Source organism: Miscanthus floridulus, chromosome 6 (assembly GCF_019320115.1).
Source record: "Miscanthus floridulus cultivar M001 chromosome 6, ASM1932011v1, whole genome shotgun sequence".
Classification (NCBI taxonomy): domain Eukaryota; kingdom Viridiplantae; phylum Streptophyta; class Magnoliopsida; order Poales; family Poaceae; genus Miscanthus; species Miscanthus floridulus.
The window spans coordinates 8,979,196-9,003,088 of NC_089585.1; the positions used below are offsets into that span (position 1 = coordinate 8,979,196).

Below are 23,893 nucleotides of genomic sequence, written 5' to 3' on the forward strand. Positions count from 1 at the left end.
AGCCTGGCTCACAATTGAGATCCCTGCTCAGAATAGCACTGAAGGTGTGACTACTGAGTGTTTCCATGGTAGCCCTTATATGTGCGATTATGATGCTGAAGAAAATGTCTCCGAAGTAGCAATTGCTCATTTTATATCACAGAAGAATATCCATGTCAACGACGTGAACTATGCGGCTTTCCATGAAACATATAGCCAACTACGTCATTACATAAGCTGGTGTCACACTCTGCACACTAGATTTCAACTTCTACGTATGGAAAAATGGGCTTTTTAATGCACACATAAATCTTTTGAAGCGACTTGGACTGATCTACGCAAGTTATGGTGATATCCTTCCACTTAGACCCTTTGCTCCAACTATGCATCCACTAGCCTCAAGTGTTGGACGAGTCATGTATATTGGACCTAATCCACCAGAAACTCGGCATGAAGAACTAGGTAGGGAGTTGTTCAATGTGTTGCAGGAGTACAGCCCAATTGGCAATCCCATAATAAATTGAAAGGTATGTGTACAATCATTTATCATTTAATTATTATTTCATCCGAATAAATCTCACTGACAACTACATATTTCTTGCTCCCTTGTAGGAGATCCAGTGCTGGGAATAATTAAATCCAAGGAGACTTCTAGGAGCCCTGAGATTATATCCTACTCCTTGTTGTTAGCTTCATCAAGCAAGTCGAATTTCCTGTTTCTATTGCGCAGACACTAGCCAGCATGCATTCTAGTCTACTCACTAAATTCCCACAGGGAAAATCTTGTATGTTATAAGTAGGCACTAGCAGGCGGCATATGCAGTGTTATACCCTCTATTATATTCATATTATGTCAGGTTATGTGGCTCTTATTCTATGTAATAAGCATGCATGTAGAGGACAATCCTCTCCTCTTTACGTGTTTGCGTTTGGGATCTTGCTTTGGACTATTTGTATGCAAGAAATGGCAATATGAGGGCCTATGTCGTCTTTACATGTTCTTGTCCCCTTTTATGTTTGAGAGAATTTTGTATTTGGCGTGGTCCCCCCAATCCAGTAGAAATGTTTTTAATATCCCTATAATTACTGTAATTTATAGCATATTAAGACATCATTTTACCCATTTTGTATCATAATATTATGATTTTTCGTTATCGATACTAATTACATATATAAAACATTGAAAACAATTGGTGAAACATACACTCATGTATGTATTTATCATACTTAGAGGTGTCATCGTATTTCTCCAGCCCTTCTTAAACAATGTTGCTAGTTCCGCCACTAGTACTTTGTGCACTACAAATTGTCCTGTAGGATGCGCCGGAACTAATTTTGGAACTACAAACATCCTTGGCTAATTGCAGTTGAATCATGCTGGGTGGCAGGGAGCCACAAAGTATTATTTAATGATATAAATAATCAGACCCGGACCTATTCATCTTTTTCATTCTAATCCCATGTGATAAGGAATAGCTGGTGCATTTATACGAGGATAGAAACTTAATGCTAGAACTGTTATAGTTACTATTCGAGCTTTCAAATTGAAGGTTAAAGCTTGTTTCCTTGATAAAAAAGGTACTTATTTTTTTAAGACACGTGCATGTGTGAAAGTAAAAAAAATTCACTCTCTTTGCCTCGTGTTGCCTTAGATGACAAATCATCTACGGATAACAGATAACCATACAATACTAGCTTTTTCTGATAGTTCACGCACCCAGTGCGACGGGATGGGTGCGGCAGACACGGCCGCGAGGCGGGCTGCGGACTGCGGCGTGCGGCTGCTGCATGTGCCCCCTTGCTCGGGACGTGTGGCTGGGTTTGCTGGGTTTGCGGCGAGCGTGTCCTATCCTATCTTGTCTTGTCCTGTCTCCTGGCAGATCCTCACAGTGCATGCGTTGATCCGGGTAGGGATGGTGAACTGGTGATTTGGCAGATGCATTTCCATGCTTCTTCGTGTCCATTAGTTCATTCTAAATGAGGGTTATTTACAAATTAGAGGGGAATCTATCAATGCATCGTATATGATATATTTTGATGACACATGTATAAGTTTCATCCATAGAATTTTCTACATCCATAAATATACCACATATGTAAACACTTTATGTGCTAGCTGTTGGATTGATCTATTCCACTAATCTTTACTACTGAGCTCCAGAAGCCTGGTCTGACCAACATTCACATTTTTGGTGCCTTAAAGGTTACTCGATGTACCCATCCACTTTGTTTATTGATAATTAGTCGACTATACAAGTTAGCTGACCGTTGTATTGACCGTTCTAGCATCAGCTGATGGTTTTATAGCCCACACATGAAGACAGTTCAAAGGCAACAAATAAAATGCGATAAATAGGTAGACCTGCATGGGACTTGTGCATATGCTCCTCATGTGTGGTGGAGGGTTCAAATTAATTCTCCATTTCGTGATTGGCTACATGTGCCCCTCGAAAAGAACTGTCTTTGAAACATCCTCAATTTTCCTCGAAGGAAAAATCCACAGAATGAATTTTAATATGATAAAACCAAGAACTGATTCCATCATATTATCATATTTCAGTCGATGTCATAGTCACACTTCATAAGATTTCAAGAATATAAGATATTACATTACTGGGGAACACACCTATTACAGAGTTAATCTAGCGGAAGACTATCGAGTGAAGGCTCCTTCACGGGCATCATCAGAGTTGGCGTAGTGTAGCGTAGATTCCATCTCTGAACCAAACTTGAGCGTAGGCACGTGACCTTCTAATCCTTCTAAAGTCAACATCTCTGAGAAGCAGGAAATCTGCACACCGCCAGATGTGTGTAGGCTATGGTCAGTAAGCCTAGGCAAAATACCCGATACCCATTACCCGTACCTAAATTATCCGAACCCGGACCTGAATTACCCGAACCCAAGATACCCGATCCCAAATTCAGATAGCGATTTTGATTACCCGAAATTAGTTTGGGTAATTCGGGTAATATCCCCCGGTACCCAAATTACCCGAACTACCCAAAGATTTGTTTTGTCTTTGTATTCATCATGTGTTGTTAGCTGAACCATTTAAATTATCACTTTATTAGAATATAATTCTCTCTATTTGAATGAGTGACTGTAATATATTATTCTCTACAAATTGCTATTGAAATTCTATACAAATTACTGCTGAAATTATGTATAGATCGCTACTGAAATTTAGTGTAGTTTGTTGTTTTCTGTAAATTTTGGTATATCGGGTAAAACCCGAACCCGAACCTGAATTATCGGGTACCCGAATTTGCGGGTAGTGTTTTTTGGAGGTAATATCGGGTAGCAATTTTTATTACCCGAATTTTGAATTACCCGAATTACCCGACCCGAAAAAATCGGATAACCCGAACGCCCAGGCTTAATGGTCAGCACCGATGAGCTTTAGTGGAAAAGATAAACAAAGGATCTGGCGATCCTAATATTTGGCTGTGGTTTGCATCCTTAGCAGTAGTGGCGATCCTAATAACATTAGTAATATAATAATAATAATATCCAATTTTTAACACATTCACCACCACACCATCCATATCCATCCGCCAACCATCCATCCCAAACCATCTTCACACCACCACACCATATCTCATCTCACACACTCAGGTCAATAGGCCAAACTCCCTCTCGGCCTTGTCTCAACGGCCCGCAGCCCCTAAGGCTCACGGCTGGAAAATACCCCAACCCTAGAGGGAGGAAAGAAGGACTCATCTCCTATCTAGTTTAAGTGAAACCCAGGAAAGGTCCATAGCCGACAAGTCAGCATATGTATCGATCGATCAACCATACACTCTGCAGAGGTTTTACATACCCACAAGATTAGCCATCCTCGGAGCCATGTATCTCCTAGGCAGAATTCCGGTCGCTTGCTAGCCTAGAACGGTGCCACCCTACCTCTCAGCCTTGGAACATCCCAAGTCTAGTCTGGGATGGCTGATACTGTGAGTCATAGATAGAGCTGGGGCCCTCCGGATGTCAAGAGCTAGGTCCACAAGGCCTCCTAAAGTCTCAGAAGGGTGTGGGGGAAACCGCGCACCCCGTACCTCCTTGCACACGTTCGCCTAGCAGTAGTGGCATTGTTCTACCAAGTAGTCCGACCATCCTGCACCATATAGGGCGAGTGGGATGTAAAGGATTCTCGGTGAGTCTGAGTACTAGTAAGTCCTTAGGGATTGATCAAGCCAGAATGTCTTCATCAGGGTTTTCATTTTACGTGCCACAACAGCACCTCTACCCCGGGCTCCACCTCTCCGAGGTTCACACCCAAGGACACCTCCAATTACCATTTACCCACCATAGGTATTCCATATCCAAGTGCCTAGGTAGCACCTCATAGCAAGACTCGCCCCAGGCTCATCGTTATTCCAGCTCGGTCGACACAACCCTCACTCTCCACGCACCCAAGACACATGTAGCACGCTCACACACCACCAAGTCTGGCACCCATAGCCAAACCCTTCCCGGGGGTTCACCGCCAGCATCACATCCCCGATTTAATGCGAAGTGGAGTTAATAATAAGTATAGTGGTGTAATATGCAAGCAAGCAGGCAAGTAAGCATATATAAGCGAGCGAATACGCAAAGTAGGGTGACATGGTAGAGTGGGTTGCATCAAGGTAATAATGGCTCAGGTAGTAGCATGCATCGAAGTACTATCAAAGGAATAATTATAAAGCACTAGCAGTTCTAGATATTATGCAATGTCTAATAGATTCTCTAAAAAGAGGGTGCTGCCATGACACCTGCGATGTAGAGGTAGTAGTGGTACAATTCTCCATTCATTGGTCCTCCTGCGTTGACTCCATTCCACAGTCCTTGTCGTCATCCACGTTCTCTTGGTCTGATCATCAGCTACTCCGTGAAGCGACATGCAAGGCAAGAGAGCACTCAACACTCGAAAAGACGACAAGATGCAGGAAAATCCAATAACACCAGCAAGACAATAAGAGATACATGGCTTAGCCCTCTCGGCGGTTGTCCGATTTCCTTGGGCCAAAGAATCACAAGTGGTGGTTTGCTAAGCACAAGCTTAAGTCATGGCCAAGCCAGTATGGCTTTAGGATAGATGGTTTAAGCCAAATCTTATCCATAGCAACACCACGGCTCACGACCTTCGATCCGGGCGTCATGGAAAGGATGGGAATCGGGGGATGGGCCCAATGAAGTAAGAACGACGAGGTTCGGCTCTTATGGTCTTATCCCTCCAGTCACCATTGGATACAAGAAGCAGACATGAACGAATAACACTATTGTGACTTGGCGCCAATGTACTTTGGCTCGTCCGCTATGGTAGAAAGCGGTAGCGCAAAGAGATTGGACAGCAACAGGTCCTCTTGATCCACATGACAGAATAACGTTGGGAGCCGAGAAGAGAGTTGCTCAGCAAAACAAAAGAAGCGGGGGTTAGTAGGCACATCCGTGTCATGTTCTCAGACACATCTTCGGGAAAGATGGTTTTAGACGGCCAATTGGGTCGACACGCATGGGTCCGAGGTAAGACATAGACCATTGCTTCGCTAACCAAAAAGAGATAGTCCGGTCTTTGATCCAATCGCCATGGACAAGGCGGGATCGAACAGAGCGGCCTAATAGGGCAATAACAGCAGAGAACGGAGGTCCACTCCTTCCAGTACACACGCCACGACAGAAGACAGGGCATCAAAAGGAGCGACTCACTAAAGAATACAAGTGCGCAAACCACCCATAGGGTACCCGACCTAGGTGCATTGGCACTAAGTCATCTCTCTTGATTCATAACAGTGCGGTTGTCACCGCAAGAATCGATGAAACGCGATGGTCGAACAGGGTACAAACACACAAGGGCTTGGGCATGAAGAAGCAAATGAAAGAGAGAGGCATAGCTCCTTGGTCATGGTGAGGCGGACTCGTGGCCACAAGCTATACCAACACGTGTTGGCATCCATCGCTCCATGATTGTTATTTCCCAGGTCATCTCCCATAGGCTAGGTCACGAAAGGCTTGATGTGAGCGGGTGATATCCGCATCGATATCGAATCCATCATGACCATGTCCTAGGGCCGAAGGTAGGAGTTAACACTCATAGTATTATGAAGTCAACTAAAGAGCAAGGGGTTGAGTTACACTCAGTATCATGGCCATGGCGAGACAAATCCCACGATCGTAACGTCCGAATGAGGTACGATCCCTTAGCCGGCTCGAAAGCTCGGCAAACAGGCAACAACATAGCGATAAGACACGACCAAACAACCCGACAAAAATGGTGGAGTAGCACATTCCATAGCTGGGTGACGGATAGATCCTGTAAGACAGTCATGGATAGATAGGTCGTAAGAATAGGGCCCATCAAGGTAGATATGCGTATACGGAAAGATGTGAGATGGGGCTTTCCATGGTCTCGATAAGACATACAATTAAGGTTCATGGTCCAAAGGGTACAGCTCGCAGTAGATGGGGTCATGATATCTCCTCAATGGCACGCACTTGCAAGGCAAGGCGACTGGGACGTCGGAAGACTCCACTTGTCATCGGTACGATGCAAGGGATCACACGGTTTCTCAATGGCTCGCCCTCGCTTAACGAGGCAGCCAGAATGTCGAGAACAGACTCAATACAATGATGGCACGGTGCTAGATCATGCAGTGCATACGAGGGCCTTGTCCATGAGTTGTGCAACGTGACTACTTCAAAAGGCCTTTAGTGCGGGTCCCGGTAGATCTCGACGGCATGTTCTCATGACTCGAGGTAGCCGGAATAGTGGCGAAACACAGGCACAGGGTTCCACGGAACTGTCAGGGTAACCAAAAAGGGAATCCTGCAGTCCATGATGTGATGATCAATACCATGTGGTCCAATTACGACTTTGGGGCTCACGATGAGGTCATGGTAACTCTTCGCCGCGGCATGGCTTGGCCACGACGGGTTTTACAGGCGACAAGTCCTTTCTGGCATCTCCTACGCTATGGATCCGTTTAGCTAAGTCCGGTCTCGTGCTAGTGAGTGTGGGCGTGTCTAGGAGCGGTAGAGTTCTGTTGCAACGTCAGAGATGGTGATCAAGGCTTGACTCATTCGGGCGTGGTTCACGGTGGACGAGGCATGGCTTTTGAGAATGCTTCAATGGTAGTCGGCAACCACACCGGCATTCTTGGAACTCCGGTGGTTCGATTTGGCTTGGGTTAGTCCTGTGTGTGTGTGTGCTCGTGTCCAAAGGCCGAAGGTGGCCTTAGTCTATGCATCCATGGTTGGAACGCCATGGTCGGTAAGCAAAGTCGGGGTTGGAAAGAGGGGCACGGTGGTGGCTCACCGAGGTTCATCGAAGTGGAAGGACGTGACTTGCGTTGCTTGACATTGTGATCTTGGCGGAGCTTGTAGTTGGTCACACCTATGGTCATCCAACGGCTTTGGCTCATCTGGGTGATCGGGCGATGAAGATGTAGCACCTAATCGAAGCACTTGGGAAAAGAATTCGAGGTACAAGAGATAGATATGCGTAATAGATAGATCATCATGTAGGGAAATGGAAACAAAGGAGTAGACCGGCGGCGATGGTTGGCATAGGCATTGAATAAATAAAGATCATGATCATGTATAGACAATGGATATTGATAGATCAAGTAACAATGTAGATAAATGATATTGATGATCAAAGTCAACAAGTATGAAGAGAACATGAAAAGAAAGGCAAGGGTCTTGTCGACGTCGCGTACGGCGTCGACTAGGTTCAAGGGGTTAGCCTTGATGACAACAGGGAGGTGCAGGGCTGCTGCGGCTTGTCCCAGAACATGGCAGCAGGTGGCCAAGAGACGACGGAGCACCTATGTTGTAGGATGGGGTAGCCACACCAAGAGAAATGAGGCGTAGCCTCCCTACAAGGCAAGGATTCATGGCACGAAGGCCGGACATAAGGATGGACATGGCCAGGTGGTGCTATCGTCCTCCGGCATGGTGGCGTTGCAGGGCCGCTTCCTCCCTGTGATAGTCGGAACATTGACACGAAGGCCAAGCTCAGCACGAGTAGCGGTAGGGAGGGGAAAAGATGGGGTCCTAGGCTTTGGGTGCTCACTGTCTATTTGGGTAAGTCGTTGCAGTCTTGGAATAGGGGCGCGTCGAGATGCTGCCGCCGTGCTTGGGGCATGGACGAACATGCTGTGGCAGTGCATCAAGGTGAAGGCTTGCCATTCAAGTTGCAGCCTCAGTAGGCGATGCAACTCCTGCTCTCGGCCATGGTGACATCGGTGCAGGTCGAAGTGGAGGGCACCGGTGCGGCCTTGGTGGAGCATGATGACATCGGCGTGGAGAGGCTTGTCGTGGCTGAGATAGGGTTGGGGCTTCGTGTGGCCACGGCTGAGGATGAGGCGCGGAGCAGAGGCTCGAGGTGGACATCGACGAGGTGGTGTAGCTGCATGGACATCACGGGGTCCTCAGGCTCGGCCTACTGTGGTTGTCATAGAAGCGCTCGCAGAGACATGGCCACGGACGATGTTGTGGCGTTCCAAAGTCGGTGGCTAGAGGCAGAGCGGGCCGATGCGGTGTGGTGCGGTGATAGCCAAGCTCGAGGCAGATGATGACGGTGTCGACGGTGTGGTCATCGACATGCTCGTGTCATAGGCGGGGAAGGAGCAGGGGATCGCGGTCGGCGTCGCCATGGCCAGGGGCTCTGGTAGGGTAGGGACAGGCTCCTACCAGTGGCTTAGTCGTGATGCGGAGTAGGGAGGCGGCGCTACCGTGGTGTGCCTCCAGCATGGCGAGGCTTGGGGTGAGGCCATGGTGAAGGAGGGTGCAGCGAAGGTGGCGGCGACTAGGAGGAGCTCCAGAGCGAGGCGGCGTTAGGGGTATTTATAGTGTGTCGGCTAGGGCTTCTAGGAGGCTCTAGTCATCCTTGGCGTCCGTGCCCAAGGAGGTACAGGCGGTGTGAATCGAGGAGCAGAGCAGGTGAGGCGTGGTGAGGGGGCACTAGCGTGCGAGCTATGGCGGCGTTGGGAGCATTTGCTCGCTAGGGCTTAGGGTTGGGGCAGCTTGCGGCTGGGCTAGCAGGCTCACGCTCGTGGGCCTATGGGGTGCGAGATGGGCCGGGGTTGTTGGGCTGCTACTGCTGCCCGTGTGGGCTGAAGGCAGGAGGCTAGGCTGGGCTGGTTTGGTTACTCGGGCCAGATGCCCCTTTTCTTTTTCCTCTGTCTTCTTTTCCTTTTCTATTTCTTATTTCTATCCTACTCTATGCCATGGGTTTCTCACATTGGAATACATTTGTTGCCAACATGTATACCTCCTAGTGTGGTCCTCTAGGGGTCACATAAGGCTCTAGGGTCCATGCCAAGGGTTGACAACTCACGTGCATTGATTTGATAAAGATAGTTGGTTGACTATAGAAATTAGGTCAAGGGGTTCGAAACTAAAGAGATGAATTGAGAGAGAGAGAGAGAGAGGTGGAAGGATTCATGAGAGATTCTATAAGGAGTCAAAAGGATTTGCTACGGACTTGTGCTCTCCAACACAAAACCCTAAACCAACTAAGGAACTCCAACAAACTCCTACAAGCAACACTATATGTATGCAGCAATTTATTTATAAATTGTTCTTTGTTTGACCTAGTATCTATATGCTTCACACATTTGCATGAAAAGTTTTAAAAAGTTCATATTTTTGGCTTCTCCAAAAACCCAGTTTGTTACAGTCCACCCCCCTTACAAGAATCTCGTCCCCGAGATTAAGGTGTTGCTTAGTCAGGTGAAGAGGCAGGGTGTTGCTTCTTGATCGGGGTAGTTGTTCCATAGAACCTTGCAAAAGGAATTGTCGTCCTTTTGTTTTCTTCGATAACTCAATCCAAATTATACGGGGTGTCCAAGGATCTCTAGAGGTTTTGTCTAGTCATATGGCGGTCTTGGTTCATAGCCTGCTAGGTTAGCCAGGGTCCTGGAGTCACATGTAAATAAAATAGCTTCTATAACCTACACTCAGATAATAAAATTCGCAAGAAGCATAAGAAACTCAACAACATAAAATCCCGGCAATCAGGCAGCATTACAACTCCTATATGCATAGTGTTGACTTAAGGCAACTCCTAAGCCTTAAGCCTCACACATCTATCATTCTAATGTGGGCGGAAAAAGTGGTATATTACCTAAGGTCAACTTTTCAGTAAAGGGACGGTCAGTTAGCTTCAGAATTCAAGGCATAGAAGGGGAAACAAGTGTTAGCAACTATAACTCTACAATAGACAGGTTGGTTAGCTATTATACTAGTGTTTGGTCCTAAAGGTCTCATCCTAAGGTCAAGTATGGCTCTGATACCAACTGAAACATCCTCAATTTTCCTCGAAGGGAAAATCCATAGAATGAATTTTAATATGATAAAACCAAGAACTGATTCCATCATATTATCATATTTCAGTCGATGTCACAGTCACACATCATAAGATTTCAAGAATACAAGATATTACATTACTGGGGAACACACCTATTACAGAGTTAATCTAGCAGAAGACTATCGAGTGAAGGCTCCTCCTTCACGAGCATCATCAGAGTTGGCGTAGTGCAGCGTAGATTCCATCTCCGAACCAAACTTGAGCGTAGGCACGTGACCTTCTAATTCTTCTAAAGTCAGCATCTCTAAGAAGCAGGAAATCTGCACACCGCCAGATGTGTGCAGGCCATGGTCAGCACTGATGAGCTTTAGTGGAAAAGATAAACAAGGGATCTGGCGATCCTAATATTTGGCTATGGTTTGCATCTTTAGCGCATGAGAAGTAAATAACATTAGTAATATAATAATAATATCCAATTTTTAACACATTCACCACCACACCATCCATATCCATCCACCAACCATCCATCCCAAACCATCTCCACACCACCACACCACATCTCATCTCACACACTCAGGTCGATAGACCAACTCCCTCTTAGCCTTGTCTCAATGGCCCGCAGCCCCCAAGGCTCACGATCGGAAAATACCCCAACCCTGGAGGGAGGAAAGAAGGACTTGTCTCCTATCTAGTTTAAGCAAAACCCAGGAAAGGTCCATAGCCGACAAGTCGGCATATGTATCGATCGATCAACCATACACTCTGCAGAGGTTTTATATACCCACAAGATTAGCCATCCTCAGAGCCATGTGTCTCCTAGGTAGAATTCCGGTCGCTTGCTAGCCTAGAACGGTGCCACCCTACCTCTTAGCCCTAGAACATCCCAAGTCTAGTCTGGGATGGCTGATACTGTGAGTTGTAGATAGAGCCGGGGCCCTCCAGATGTCAAGAGCCAGGTCCACAAGGCCTCCTGAAGTCTCAGAAGGGTGTGGGGGAAACCGCACGCCCCGTACCTCCTTGCACACGTTCGCCTAGTAGTAGTGGCATTGTTCTACCAAGTAGTCTGACCGTCCCACACCATATAGGGTGAGTGGGATGTAAAGGATTCCCGGTGAGTCTGAGTACTAGTAAGTCCTTGGGGATTGACCAAGCCAGAATGTCTTCATCAGGGTTTCCATTTTATGTGCCACCACAGCACCTCTACCCTGGGCTCCACCTCTCTGAGGTTCACACCCAAGGACACCTCCAATTACCATTTACCCACCATAGGTATTCCATATCCAAGTGCCCAGGTAGCACCTCATAGCAAGACTCGCCCTAGGCTCGTTGTTATTCTAGCTCGGTCGACACAACCCTCACTCTCCACGCACCCAAGACACACGCAGCACGCTCACACACCACCAAGTCCGACACCCATAGCCAAACCATTCCCGAGGGTTCACCACTAGCATCACATCCCTGATTTAATGCGAAGTGGAGTTAATAATAAGTATAGTGGTGTAATATGAAAGCAAGTAGGCAAGTAAGCATATATAAGTGAGTGAATGCGCAAAGCAAGGTGACGTGGTAGAGTGGGTTGCATCAGGGTAATAATGGCTCAGGTAGTAGCATGCATCAAAGTACTATCAAAGGAATAATTATAAAGCGCTAGTAGTTCTAGATATTATGCAATGTCTAATAGGATTCTCTAAAAAGAGGGTGCTGCCATGACACCTGTGATGTAGAGGTAGTAGTGGTACAATTCTCCATTCGTTGGTGTTCCATTAGTAGGGTCACCTCCTCCTGCGTTGACTCCATTCTGCAGTCCTTGTCGTCATCCACGTTCTCTTGGTCCGATCGTTAGCTACTCCGCGAAGCGACATGCAAGGCAAGAGAGCACTCAACACTCGAAAAGACGACGAGACGCAGGAAAATCCAATAACACCAGTGAGACAATAAGAGATACATGACTTAGCCCTCTCGGCGGTTATTTGATTTCCTCGGCCAAAGAATCACAAGTGGTGGTTTGCTAAGCACAAGCTTAAGTCATGGCCAAGCCAGTATGGCTTTAGGATAGATGGTTTAAGCCAAAGCTTATCCATAGCAACACCACGGCTCATGACCCTCGATCCGGGCATCATGGAAAGGACGGGAATTAGGGGACGGCCCCAATGAAGGAAGAACGACGAGGTTCGGCTCTTATAGTCTTATCCCGCCAATCACCATTGGATACAAGAAGCAGACAAGAACGAATAACACTATTGTGACTTGGCTCCAATGTACTTCGGCTCGTCCGCTATGGTAGAAAACAGTAACGCAAAGAGATTGGACAGCAACGGGTCCTCTTGATCCACACGACATAATAACGTCGGGAGCCGAGAAGAGAGTTGCTCAACAAAACAAAAGAAGCGGGGGTTAGTAGGCACATCCGTGTCATGTTCTCAGACACATCTTCGGGAAAGATGGTTTTAGACGGCTGACTAGGTCGACACGCATGGGTCCAAGGTAAGACATAGACCATTGCTTCGCTAACCAAAAAGAGATAGTCCGGTCTTTGATCCAATCACCATGGACAAGGTGGGATCAAACAGAGCGGGCTAATAGGGCAATAACAGCAGAGAACGGAGGTCTACTCCTTCCAGCACACACGCCACGACAGAAGACAGGGCATCAAAAGGAGCGACTCACTAAAGAATACAAGTGCGCAAACCACCCATAGGGTACCCGACCTGGGTGCACTAGCACTAAGTCATCTCTCTTGATTCATAATGGTGCGGTTGTCACCATGAGAATCGATGAAACATGATGGTCGAACGGGGTACAAACACACAAGGGCTTGGGCACGAAGAAGCAAATGAAAGAGAGAGGCATAGCTCCTTGGTCATGGCGAGGCAGACTCATGGCCACAAGCTATACCAACACGTGTTGGCATCCATCATTCCACAATTGTTATTTCCTAGGTCATCTCCCACAGGCTAGGTCATGAAAGGCTCGATGTGAGCGGGTGATATCTGCATCGATATCGATATCGATATCGAATCCATCGCGACCATGTCCTAGGGCCGAAGGTAGGAGTTAACACTCAGTATTATGAAGTCAACTAAAGAGCAAGGGGTCGAGTTACACTTGGTATCACGGCCATGGTGAGACAAATCCTGCAATCGTAACGTCTGAATGAGGTATGATCCCTTAGCCGGCTCGAAAGCTCGGCACACAGGCAACAACACAGCGATAAGACACGACCAAACAACCTGACAAAAATGGTGGAGTAGCACATTCCATAGCTAGGTGATGGATATATCCTATAAGACAGTCTGGACAGATAGGTCATAAGAATAGGGCCCAACAAGGTAGATATGCGTATATGGAAAGATGCGAGATGGGGCTTTCCATGGTCTCGATAAGACATACAATTAGGGTTCATGGTCCAGAGGGTATGGCTCATAGTAGATGGGGTCATGATATCTCCTCAATGGCACACACTTGCAAGGCAAGGCGACCGGGACATCGGAAGACCCCACTTGTCATCGGTACGATGCTAGGGATCACACGGTTTCTCAACGGCTTGCCCTCGCTTAACGAGGCAGCCAGAATGTTAGGAATAGACTCAATACAACGACGGCATGATGCTAGGTCATGCGGTGCATACCAGGGCCTTGTCCGTGAGTTGTGCAACGTGACTACTTCAAAAGGCCTTTAGTGCGGGTCCCGGTAGATCTCGACGGCATGTTCTCGTGACTCGAGGTAGCTGAAATAGTGGCGAAACACGGGCACAGGGTTCCACGGAACTATCAGGGCAACCAAAAAGGGAATCCTGCAGTCCATGATGCGGCGATCAATACCACGTGGTCCAATTATGGCTTCGGGGCTCACGATGAGGTCATGGTAACTCTTCATCGTAGCATGGCTTGGCCACGATAGGTTTTACAGGTGACAAGTCCTTTCCGGTGTCTCCTACGCCGTGGATCCATTTGGCTAAGTCCGGTCTCATGCTAGTGAGTGCAGGCGTGTCTAGGAGTGGTAGAGTTCTATTGCAATGTCAGAGACGGTGATCAAGGCTTGACTCATTCGGGCGTGGTTCATGGTAGATGAGGCATGGCTTTTGAGAATGCTTCAATGGTAGTCGGCAACCACACTGACATTCTTGGAACTCTGGCGTTTCGATTTGGCTTGGGTTAGTCACGTGTGTGTGTGCTTGTGTCCAAAGGCTGGAGGTGGCCTCGGTCTACGTGTTCCATGGTTGGAACGCCATGGCCGGTAAGCAAAGTCGGGGTTGGAAAGAGGGGCACGGTGGTGGCTCACCAAGGTTCATTGAAGTGGAAGGACGTGACCTGCATTGCTCGGCATCGTGATCTTGGTGGAGCTTGTAGTTGGTCGCACCTGTGGTCGTCCATTGGCTTCGGCTCATCTGGGTGATCGAGCGACGAAGATGTAGCACCTAATCAAAGCACTTGGGAAAAGAATTCGAGGTACAAGAGATAGATACGCGTAATAGATAGATCATCGTGCAGGGAAATGGAAACAAAGGAGTAGACCAGCGGCGATGGTTGGCACAGGCATTGAATAAATAAAGATCATGATCATGTATAGACAATGGATATTAATAGATCAAGTAACAATGTAGATAAATGATATTGATGATCAAAGTCAACAAGTATGAAGAGAACATGAAAAGAAAGGCAAGGGTCTTGCCGATGTCGCGTACAGCGTCGACTAGGTTCGAGGGGTCAGCCTTGATGAAAGCGAGGAGGTGGAGGGCTGCTGTGGCTTGTCCCAGAACATGGTAGCAGGCGGCCGAGAGACGACAGAGCACCTGTGTTGCAGGATGGGGTAGCCACACCAAGAGAAATGAGGTGTAGCCTCCCTACAAGGCAAGGATTCACGGCACGAAGGCCGGACACAAGGATGGACATGGCCAGGTGGTGCTGTCATCCTCTGGCATGGTGGCGCTATGGGGTCGCTTCCTCCCTGTGATAGTGGGAATAGTGGCATGAAGGCCAGGCTCAGCACGAGTAGCGGTAGGGAGGGGAAAAGATGGGGTCCTGGGCTTTGGGTGCTCACCGTCTATTTGGGTAAGTCGTTGTGGTCTTGGAACGGGGGCACGTCGAGATGCTGTCGCCGTGCTTGGGGCATGGATGAACATGCTGTGGCAGTGCATCAAGGCAAAGGCTTGCCATTCAAGTTGCAGCCTCAGTAGGCGATGCAGCTCCTGCTCTCGGCCATGGTGATGTCGGTGTGGGTCGAAGTGGAGGGCACCAGTGCGTCCTCGGTGGAGCATGATGACATCGGCGTGGAGAGGCTCATCATGGCCAAGACAGGGTCAGGGCTTGGCATGGCCATGGCCAAGGACGAGGCGCGGAGTAGAGGCTCAAGGTGGACGTCGACAAGGTGGAGCAGCTGTGTGGACGTCGCGGGGTCCTTAGGCTCGGCCTGCGGTGGTTGTCGCGGATGCGCTTGCGGAGATGCGGCCACGGACGACGTCGTGGCATTCCAAAGCTGGTGGCTAGAGGCAGAGTGGGCTGGTGCGGTGTGGTGATGGCTGGGCTTGAGGTAGAGGATGACGGTGTCGACAGCGTGGTTATCGACGTGCTCGTATCGCAGGCGGGGAAGGAGCAGGGGATCGCGGTCGGCGTCACCATGGCCAGGGGCTCCGACGAGGCAGGGACGGGCTCCTGTCAGTGGCTTGGTCGCGATGCGGAGTAGGAATGTGGCGCTACTATGGTGCGCCTCCAGCGTGGCGAGGCTTGGGGTGAGGCCATGGTGAAGGAGGGTGCAGCGAAGGCGGCGGCGACTAGGAGGAGCTCCAGAGCGAGGCGGCGTCGGGGGTATTTATAGCGCACTGGCTAGGGCTTCTAAGAGGCTCCAGTCATCCTCGGCGTCCGTGACCGGGGAGGTACACGCGGCATGAATTGAGGAGTGGAGCAGGTGAGGCGTGGTGAGGGGGCGCTGGCGTGTGCATCGCGCAACGTGCGAGCGGCGACGGTGCTGGGAGCATCTGCTCGCTAGGGCTTGGGGTTGGGGCAGCTTGTGGCTGGGCCAGTAGGCTCACGCTCGTGGGCCTATGGGGTGCGAGATAGGCTAGGGTTGTTGGGCTGCTACTGCTGCCTGTGTGGGCTGAAGGCAGGAGGCTAGGCTGGGCTGGTTCTGTTACTCGGGCCAGATGCCCCTTTTCTTTTTCCTCTGTCTTCTTTTCCTTTTCTATTTCTTATTTCTATCCTACTCTATGCCATGGGTTTCTCACATTGGAATACATTTGTTGCCAACATGTATACCTCCTAGTGGGGTCCTCTAGGGGTCACGTAAGGCTCTAGGGTCCATGCCAAGGGTTGACAACTCACATGCGTTGATTTGATAAAGATAGTTGGTTGACTATAGAAATTAGGTCAAGGGGTTCGAAACTAAAGAGATGAATTGAGAGAGAGAGAGAGAGGTGGAAGGATTCATGAGAGATTTCAGAAGGAGTCAAAAGGATTTGCTATGGACTTGTGCTCTCCAACACAAAACCCTAAACCAACTAAGGAACTCCAACAAACTCCTACAAGCAACACTATATGTATGTAGCAATTTATTTATAAATTGTTCTTTGTTTGACCTAGTATCTATATGCTTCACACATGTGCATGAAAAGTTTTAAAAAGTTCGTATTTTTGGCTTCTCCAAAAACCTGGTTTGTTACAGTCTTAGCCATCGATCGCTTAGCATGGTTCCTTGCTTAATTAATGATCCAAACACAATATACATGTCCTAGTGTCCACTAAGAACGAGGACCAGATTGTCCCGTACGTACATATATTATAGATGTGGAAAACGTCACATGGAACTAGATGGAGTCCAATTGTTTGGGCCTCTCGATTATTCTACGTGCCCCTTCTTCTTAGTAGAATGGTGTACGTACCGGTCTTCCCTTGCGTGGACTCTTAGGCAACGTGGCCTCCTTATTGAGTGAGCACATAGGCAGCGTGGCATCATGTGCACTAAGTGACCACCTAGAAAGGGCAGCGTTCTCTGTATTGAGGGAACACCTAGCTTTGACATGTACCTTCTGCTTCTTTGCTACTCGAGCGGCAGGGTAGAAATCATCCAGATCACGGTATTTGATGATCCCTTCCATGCATCCAGTATTACCTGGAGGGCCACGTGCCTCCACTTCTACCTATATGTAGCGAATCATTAGGCAATCACGGGCTGTGTCTAGTTTTGATGGCAAAGGTAGAAACTTAATGCTAGAACTGCTATAGTTACTACTCGAGCTTTCAAAATGAAGGTTAAAGCTTGTTTCCTTGATAAAAAAGGTACTTATTTTTGTAAGACACGTGCATGTGTGAAAGTAAAAAAAATTTCACTCTCTTTGCGTCATGTTGCCTTAGATGACAAATCATCTACGGATAAGAGATAACCATACAATACTAGCTTTTTCTGATAGTTCGTACCTATGCGTTTGGTCAACACCAGGGACATCCATAGGATTGTAGGAGTATCTAGCTTTTCCAACGTGCGGAGCCGGCAGTAGTGGCATGCTTCTAGGATGTATGCATGCGTCAGATTGGCTACCAACATGCATGCATACGAGTATTAGGGCTATCTAGCAGGTAGCAGCAAGCATGCAGAAGGTAGGCCACCACATGTGTTGCCAGAATCGATGCTCTTCTTGCTTCTTCGTGTCGATCATCTTGATAAAAGTAGCAGTCAACAGCATCCTTCTGCTCAGTCATGCATGTTATTACTGCAGACCAGTTTTGAGTCCCTTTCCTTTACCTGTCACCTAGGTACACGTCCTTTGCATTTCCATGCTTCTTCATTTCCATTAGTTCATTCTAAATGAGGGTTATTTACAAATTAGAGGGGAATCTATCAATGCATCAGTACAACAAGGTAGAAGAAAGGGTGTTATAGAGCTAGGTCCTTCGATTTTCAATGAATAAGGGAGTATATGGTACTAGTATGCAAATAACTATATGAAGCATTGCCATTAACATCCATGCTACAAGCAGTAATAAGTGGAAGGTTTCCAGATCAAATATCAATACATTTTCGAGTCATGGAAATAATAACCCATACTATAGCTAACATGGTACCACTCGCATATATTAAAAGATAGTTCAATTGGATTTATTTAATTACTTACAAGAACTCACATGGATAGCCAGCATTGGCGTTAGCTTTGTAAAAACTTATCCACAATAGCAATTGCAGGAGAACTCACATCATGTTCCCATGATATGTCCTCTATACTATGGTCTCCTCCACTTAGATGGCAGCATATGGCTTCTGTAGAGTCCACCACACACACAGGCCAGCCCCAAACACCAGCGATATGGCGAATCTTTATAGTCTGTGATTTTGCAAGGGCTTTTGTATTTGCTTTCATCTCATCTATGGAATCAGAAAGACTCATGCCTCCACCAAAATATTTGCTTAGTTCTCGCACACCAATTGCCTTAGCTAGCCCAGTGTGGTTACCAATCTTATGAGCCAGCGTAGTATCAAAATACTCTTTTAGTTCCTCAACTAAGCCAGAAGCAACCATATCATCAATACGGCGACACAGATACTCATTAAGAACCAGCTCATGCATATGGACCCAAAGTAGACAACTTTTGAACCTTAAATTTGGCTTATACTTTGGTATCGAAAAAGGATTGGCAAGGGAGGGATCAAGGTGGTTAGCAAGAAATCCATGCATAAGTGAGTTTGACCCACCTACCAGAACTGGAACTCGACCACGCCTTGCAATAGACTTCGCAGTAGTTGTTGCAATAGATCGAAAGGAAGGTACAGACACATCATCCGCAATTGATGAAATAACCCCAATTAAGTGATGAGGAATACCACCTTGATCATTCGGCCGGATCTTGTTAGTTGCGATGTCAAGACCAGCATATATTTGCATCTTGTCCGCATTTACCACTTCACCACCAATCACCTTGGATATGTCAATTGATAACTTCGTCTTGCTTGTGCTAGTGGCACCCATGATTACCACCGATTTAATCGACAACATCTACGAGATGTAGTTTGATCCTGCAGAGGTGAGGGGGGATGGGGTGGAGTGGTAGAGGGGAAAGTGCTTCTTGCCCTTTAAACCCTAGGTCGACCAGCCCATGTATATGAAGAGTCGATGGTGTAGTCGGGCAAGAAGAGGGGATGGGGGTAAGTGCTATGAGCGTTGGTAACCTAGGTCTGGCAAACTAAACAATGTACACTAGCAGGCATTCCTATAACTACTTATGTACTACCATGGATACACTTCGCAGAAAAACTTAATTATGCACATGTATGTAGTAACGTAATGCAAAGATGTATGAGTACAATATAATATGTATCATATGTATGTGGACAAATCCATAGGTCCACAGGTGTGGCGAATGGAAGGAACTTCCTCTAGACAATCAAAGAAGAGGCAACCCGGCAAAGGAGAAGCTGAAGTGTCAAGTGCCTGCACATATTTCTTTACTTTCCCATCCTCTCATGTCTTTGTGCAAAAGTCATGTTCTGCCTATAGTCAGTTCGAGGATGTCATGACCATCTCCTTTCCATTTTTTTCATACTCATGCTTGCTAGATCTCTTGTTATCATCTCTAATTGTAGGTTACTTTGTCCCGTTCTGATGATTTCATTCTTTGGACATTTAAGGGACATGCTCCATTGTAGGTAACATTGTGCCTAGTTTTGTTGTCTTTGTGTGCTCATGTTATGCCTACCACTGTTTTGGCACGCTCCCACACAACCTACACAAAGGCACGCGCATGCCCGTGAATAATGGAGAATGACCCTTAACCAGGCAACAACTGCTACCACAGTGTTACCTCACCATCGTTCATGTCGTGTGTGCCTACCATTGTTTAGGCGTGCATCCACAGGAACTACGCAAAGGCACCCACGTGCCCGGAAATAATGGAGAATGCCCTTGAAGTGCCCAACAACTACTGCCACAATGTCACCTCACCACCTGCCTTTGGCACTACACTGACATCACCCATGTCGACGCCACAGTCGCTCGCATTAAATGCAGTTCTTGCGCTGCTGGATACAACTCTATCCTTCTAGCTATAAAATTTGGTACCTCAGAGGTCTTCCATATCTCAAGAGGTAACACATCCTAGCTCAACTTCCTTCCCATCAAGTATCATCCCTCTCTCCCCATTTCTCTGCTCTCCTATAGGAATCGAGCGGCTACAGCGGCCTTCCTCTTCGCCGGTGTCCTTAGCAAGGTGAGAAAACCATGACCATCTTTATGAAATCTTACCCTCTCCTATATATTACAAAAATGACTTACCCTCCTTTTCCTTGCAGATGGCATATGAAGAGTGGACCACTAGCTACTGCTTGAACAAAGATGTTTTCCCAAGCTCCTATATGCCACCATGTCTAGGATAGGTCTTTTGGATCACCTAGAGTATGTAGGTAGAGAATATGAGGAGTATGGCACAGAGCGGTGTGAGGTCATCATCTATGTCAGAGGAAGTAAAGATTTCCCCAACATAGGGCCGTGGGTGGTTTCTACTATAGGGTTTCGGTTCGAAGACACTTACCAATCTGTCGCTCGCAAAGCTTTGAGGTACCTATGCCAGATTTATGAGAGGCCAATATGTCAGTACACCCATGAGATTCTTCCCCCCTTTAACAAGAGACAGGTCCTATGTGGGTAGCCTCGAATGAGGACCCTCGAAGGCCCTGAATTACAGTGAAAGTGACCCAACTATGGTGTTCATGTCTACCTACCTGCTTTCCCTAGATAAGCAATATGATAGGCATGCCACCCATTTGAAGAAGTGCATTCTAAGGGCAGAGGAGGCCGAGAACCAAATAAGAAACCTGCAAGTGCATCTTGCGGAGGCTAAGGCGCAGCCAGCTAGAGCGGAGAGCCGTGAGGCTACAACAATTGAAGCCTTCAAACAGGCCAAAGACCGCCACACTCAGCAATTGAAGAATATCTACCTTGTCACTAGGGACAAGAGAAGGACCCTTGTTCTGGAAGGGAGAGAATGCCTAATACTAGATGGAATCCCAGTTGCAACCATGGAAGAAATCCAAGGGAAGATTGTGGACACGCCGCCCGCAGCCTCCACCAACCGAGGCCTCCCATGGAATTTCCTGAGACAGGGTCAGTCGATGGAGAAGAGATTCTCCCACTGACTCAGGCACCACCAGGAGATGGCATCTGCCCTCCTTCCATCCTCCCAGAAGATTCAAGCTACAAAGAATGATCTAAGTGGAGACATGGGCCCCTCAAGAACCCTCATTGTAGTGTTTATTATTTTCCACCTATAATGTAATCCCACATGGTGTTGTGCTTTGAGTTTAGTGATGTTGGTTGTTTGAATTCCACTTGAGCAAACATTTCTCTATGCCAATATGCCATTTCTCTACACCAATATGCCAGTGATTTTATTTAGTGACCTAGAATAGATATTGTGTAATGGATGCCAAACTCTATCGCCCTTACATAACATCATACTGGAAAATACATATTAGCTTCTATTGAGATATTTTTTAGTACAACATACATATGATCCCTAAGATTTGATATATACCAAGAAGATCATCTTCCACAACATGGTAGTGGAAAAAATTAATTAGCTATAGCTTCCAGTGGGGATACTTTCGAGTAACACGTATATATGATCCCCAAGGTTTGATATATCAAGCAGATCACCCGCAGCGAAGCGCGGGCATAGTGGCTAGTGACAATTATATTGGTCCATGATCTTCCTGTTTCATTGTTTGATGGGTACAAGATCAAAACAAACTCAGAAGCACATAAATATTGTGAATGTTCATGTATTTTAACAGGATAGTGATCTTCAGATGGAAGTTTGCCTGATCCTGTTTCTTATGCACAGATGTGTCACTAACAAACCTTTTTAGCAACAAAGCCATCTATTCTTGGGCTACTGATGACATTCTCCAAGAAAATGATTGCTATATGTATGCCTGCCCAAAATACAGAAGCTCTCCGAAGATCTCTTATGGTATTAGCATAATAATTTGTATTTTTCCTGAAAGGGGTTGTGTGATGCTTTCCCCCATTAACTCCTTGATCTTTATGATAGCATCCTCTGATCACTGTTTGTATTGTCATCAGGATGCAGCAGAACAGTGTGTTGTGGTGGATTTTATAATGTTGGAAGCAGAAGCTAGATTCATGTATGGTGGTGCTTCTGAAAATGCTAATTCTTTTATAAACAGAATTTGTGATCTTGAAAACTATGTGGTATGGAGATACAATCATGGTAAGGAAGTCTCATGATATTAGTAACTATTTACTGGTTTTGTTGTTTATGTTACAATAATAAGATGATCTTTCACGACCAGCCTACAAATCATAACATGGTCATGCTATTTAGTTTGTTTTCTATATCATTTTAGATCATGCTACCATGGAGTTACATTTTGATGAATGACTTAAACAACTATCATTGCCATATTAGGAGTTCCTTATCCTTACACTCAGGTTAACATTCAACACTTCTTGCATGTAAGGTAACCTAACACTATATATGTTTGCTATATATTTGGAACTGCAGAGACCCAAGTTCTGCATGGGATCTCTTTCTGTACAGTTGTACAGCCTGTAGACCGTAGTCCTTTCCCTATCTCCCTTTCTCTCTGTACAGTTTATTTTATTTGAATTTATATACCAACAGTGGGGGCTTCCCCTGCTGTATTTATGGCTCAAAAAAAGGTGGTTAGAAGAGCTTAAGGATGACAAGGAGGATACACTGCAAGCTGTATTTGTGTTCAGAGATCCCATTATTAATTCTGTTAAACACATATATTGCAACCTGTATGCATCAGCAAACCAGATAACTGATGGTTTTCCACCTTGCCAGGTGAGATGAGTCATTTTATAACACCACTCACTATTTAATTCAAAAAGTTCAGTGACAGAACATATCTGAAGTCTGGCGTTTCCCTTTCACTGCTCAATGTTCATTTTTGTGACTTGCAAGCATTGAGTTTGTTCTATATACCTATTTATTAGTGGAAGAATATGACTGATAAAAGGAACTTCTGCATATATTTTTGGTGATTTTATCATCATTTTTTTTCAACTTTTTATTTCCTTCAGATAATGGCAATTACTTATCCATGATTCCTATTCACAGTTCAGCCTCTTCAACAGCTATGCTAACACAGAACACATTGACTGAACAGGCATGCAAGTGCCATGGTCACCCTATTGACCTTGTCACCCCAAATAAGGCAAAATGGACGTGTCCAATAACTAATCGACAGCTTGCAGCTTCTGATGTTACTGCTACTGCTGTGAGAATTGGAGAACAAACAGTATTCTCTGCCTACTTTGGAAGGTTGTTCGAACTTGCGGTGAGTCTCTACTTCCATTTCTTTTGATGTAACTGAGCGCACTGAATTAGCCTCAATGAATGAAGGTACCCACGACTGCTTTCTGTGTAGATACAAATATTTTGTAAATTAAATGACAACATGTGTTAATAGGTGTCATAATGGGGAGGTCTTATGTTGTGATTCCTGGTTCAAATGATGTCGAAGCTTCTCTAACTGATGAGAGCTCAGATCAGAACACCCAAAGTTTGTATTGCAAGTTTATGTACTCCTGCTTTTTACATGTCACATTAACTTTGTCCTAAGTCAAACATTACTATCTTTGACCATCCATTTCA

At 46.4% G+C, this 23,893-nt stretch overlaps 1 pseudogene; it reads left to right on the top strand.

The window, feature by feature from the left end:
* LOC136460181 (uncharacterized) overlaps positions 1-23,893 on the top strand; it is a 54,615-nt pseudogene that overhangs the window by 29,000 nt on the left and 1,722 nt on the right.